Raw genomic sequence first — 4,098 nt, forward strand, 5'->3', positions numbered from 1 at the left:
CGTTAAAGGTCATCTAGTCCGACCCCCCTGCTGTGGGCAGGGACATCTTCCACTAGATCAGGTTGCTCAGAGCCCCGTCCAACTTGACCTTGAGTGTTCCCAGGGATGAGGCATCTAATCTACCACCGGGCAACCTGTTCCAGTGTTTCACCACCCTCATCAAGAGAAATTTGTTTCTTATATCTAGTCTAAATTTACCCTCTTTTAGTTTGAAAACAATACCCAGGCCCTACTAAAAGGCCTGTCCCGATCTTTCTTATAAACCCCCTTTAAGTACTGGAAAGACGCAGCAAGGTCTCCCTCAAGCCTTCTCTTCTCCAGGCTGAACAACCCCAACCCTCTCAGCCTTTCTGCACAGGAGAGGTGTTCCATCCCCCTGATCATTTTTGTGGCCCTCCTCTGGACCCGCTCCAACAGGTCCATGTCTTTCCTGTGCTGAGGGCTCCAGAGCTGGATGCAGCACTCCAGGTGGGCTCTCGCCAGAGCAGGGTAGGGGGGCAGAATCACCTCCCTCGACCTGCACGTGGGTGCTGTCTTGAAATACCTAGTGCAGGTTAACCCCACACAGGGGTTACAGGGGTTAACTTAATTAGGGTAAATTTCCCAAGTTTTGTGTTAACTAAGAGTATAATAAAGACTCATTAATTAAGATTCATAAATAGCATATTTTTATTTATTGGAGACGAGGCTTGTTGTGTAACATCAGCTCAGAGAAAAGAGAATCCCAGTGACTGAGAAGCCATCAGTGTAATGTTGCCATTCCGGTAGCGGCTAAGGAAACAGGAGGCTTAAACAGGAGACGCAGTAGGCAGAAATGTTCCTAAATTACAACAATTGAAATGAAAGTGATACTGTATCTGCAACAACCCACGGTAAAATCACTAGTGTTATCTTTATTGATGTATTCGTGCACATCTGACAAGAAATTGACCTGCTAACACAAGGAGCTATAGTAGATCTACAGTTTTGGCCAAGGAAAAAGATAAGGGTATTCGTCTGCCTTAATGAAGGATAACATACTTCAACGAAAGAAAGAAAGGAAGGATTACACCATGTCATTCTAACCTTTTGCACTATTAGATTTCCTGAGAGTGTTACTGGTGGGGCAGAGAAGCTAATGAAAATCTACTCAGAAATCACTTATTGAGGCAGAAGCTGTAGCTGGACGTGGTAGATACTGCATGTGAGTAAAACTGACAATGCCGGACACACATGGCCAAGCAAGGGAACTCACCTTGCTGTGGCTTTCAAAAATTCTCCCGATTATTGAAGAATCAGAAAAAAATCTGCCTCGGATGCCTTGAAGGTGAATACTACCCTCTTTTTCAGTGTTGGCAGACACTTCCTTGAACTGAAACAGATCAAATTTTTTGCACATTTAAGATGGGAAGCGGGGAAAAAGGGTATTTTGGAAACACACAACAAACTTTAACAAAGGTAAGTATTGGTAACCAAACTAGCGCACCTCCCAGACCTCTTTCCTTTGGAATAGATGTCACGTGAAAAACTTCAAAGCAGCTGGTTTAGCTGTGAGCAAGCTAGGTGAGAGGGGGAGGGAGAGCGGGTTGCAGGGTGCCCGGGGGGCTGCGCCAGTCCCTGCAATGGGAGGAACCTCCCTGCAGGCTGCAGTAGTGTCATGCCTCGAGGCAGGGCTTCCCTGCCACCAGCACCAAGTGGGTGGCAGAAGGGCCATTTGGCAGTGATGGGTGAGTGCTTGTCAGAGATACCCAAACTACTTCTGGATGTCTGGCAGTGAGTTAGCTGTCCTGGCTGATGACAGCTTCACAGGGCTTTTGTTTGAATGCACGTACTGTGGAAAGGAGCTGGAGGCAACCAGAACAACATTTACCTAGTAGGCTACGTTTTGAAGCTTTAGTCGTCTTTAGATAGCATTACAGCACACTCAGCCTATTATTTCATCAGTGTTAAGCCTATTAGCTCATCAATGTTATAAAAGGCAAGAATTGGCTCAGCAAGAAAATACCATCTCAGCCTCAGCCATCTGCGATAATCCTGCTTTCTTGGTCTGTTCCTCCATTTCATAGCATTTCTGGAGTTCGCAGACAGTGAGTAGGCAATAGGTGCTGCTGCTAGGTTTCTTGAGTGGGAGCTGTCGGCTCTGACGCCTTTGTGTTTGCATGGGACTAGCTGCATCCTGTTTGCGCTACGGAGAAGGAAGTCTCTGTGCAAGAAAGCCAAGGGCTCTGGACCAGCTACTGCCGTGCAGAGAAAGCAAACAGGGACAGTTGCTGCTCTCATCCTTTCCCCCCTGCTTTCACTAAGATGGTGGGAGCTACCTCCTAAAAGGAGGAGCAGAGGGCATATCTCCCTAAGCCTGTGCTGCACTAAGAAGCCTTTTGCATACTTGCACAGATGGTTCAAAAACTACTAGCATTGAGTACACAAGTGAATATTCTTTCCTGCAGAAGAAATAAAAAAATTTGTGCAGCTATATCTGGTACTTTTACAGTCAGTAAAATTAGGAACTCACAACCATGCAAAGCATTGGAGGACAATCATCTTCCCCCACTGGGTCTGTGAATCAACCCTTGGGGCTGGCAGGAAGGCTGTAAGGCATGAGAAATGGGGCTGCCTTGTGAATGAAAGATAGCCAGGCTTCCTCTTTCTGCACACACTTCCTCTTCAAAGCCAAACAGTCTCGGTCAACATCAGAAAAAATGTAACAGTCTTCTCATTGATCCTTTTGTGTTGTTACTAGAATAATTGTTTTTACATCAAATAAGCAGACTTCAGCCTCCATAAGTCTGGCCTAAAGATGGAAATCAAGAAACTGAGGAATCAAAATTGACATAGCAACACAGAATGAAAAAATATTTTAAAAAATGTAAACAGACAATTCCTTTAGGCTCCTTCATAATATCCACAAGCAATCCAGTATTACAGTTCAGAGATTGAATTCCTTGCCTTATAGAGCAAGTACATGAGTTACTGGCTCCTCATACCAAGGGAGATTTGAGTAGCTTCAGGGAATGTCATAGTCTATTGTTAAAAAAAGTGGTAAGGTGGGAATCAGAAAGAAAGAAAAAAGAGGAGGTAAAAACAGTTGTATGCTGAAGAGACGACATTTTTACATCTTTAGAACACCTTTTTTTTCAGTTGTCGTGTAGCACCTGTAAAATACCATTTTCCTGAGTCAAGCATTGTCAATTTATTAAAGACTAAGCAGAACTCAGCAACTGATGGGAGCAGCCATAAAGGTAACCTGGTTATAAAGGGAAAAATACAGAACAGAAGAAGATGCCTGCTGAAATACTGACAGGGAAAATGCCTGCCAGCCTGGGAACCAGGAGCATCCTTGAGAAGCGCGGCTGGCATCTTTGTAGTGCAGCTGAGTACCGAGAAACTGGAGACAGCCTGAGATACCATTGATAAGCACAAAACTAAGAAACTGTAACAGCAACTTATCATCTGGAAAGCTGAAACATAGTCTGGAAAAGGGGGGAAACATCCTGAGAAGGTAGGAATTGACAACTGCTATTGGCTATTCTACCTGGAAGAAAGCAGTCTGGAAAAATAAAAACTGGTCTGAGAAAATAGAAACCATCATTATCTATTGGCTGTGCCAGGTGAAAAATGGAAATCAACAGCACCCATTGCCTGCTCCAGGTGGTGATGGCCTATGCTCCCTTATGTCTCTGCGATATAAAAATGACTTATTTTTTACCCAAAATGGAGCCTGTCTTTCTGAGAACTTCCTGTGCATGAACCTTTTCCTATGAGATCTCCTAGACAGACTGGACCCCCACCGGGAATGCCTGGGTGACTCCAGACTCTGTGACAGGATCGTCATTGAATTGGTCCCCCTCTGGGCCCCCTTCTGAGAGCGATTGCAACTGACCCCAATGCAACTGGTTTGGTGAGTGCGGTACCGATAACACTTTGAATATATATAGGTATATATTGTTGTATAGGTTAAGAAAATATGAACACCTTTGAACCATTTTTGCTAATAACTTTAATGAATTACCTACTGTTTATTGCATATATTACAATATTTTCCTACCCTCTGCTCGTTCTGCCACAGCAATTACATGGCTCTGCTCTTAGGTCTCTGCTGTCATGCTCCATTATGAAGCT

Source organism: Fulmarus glacialis, unplaced genomic scaffold, assembly GCF_000690835.1.
Source record: "Fulmarus glacialis isolate BGI_N327 unplaced genomic scaffold, ASM69083v1 scaffold3849, whole genome shotgun sequence".
Classification (NCBI taxonomy): domain Eukaryota; kingdom Metazoa; phylum Chordata; class Aves; order Procellariiformes; family Procellariidae; genus Fulmarus; species Fulmarus glacialis.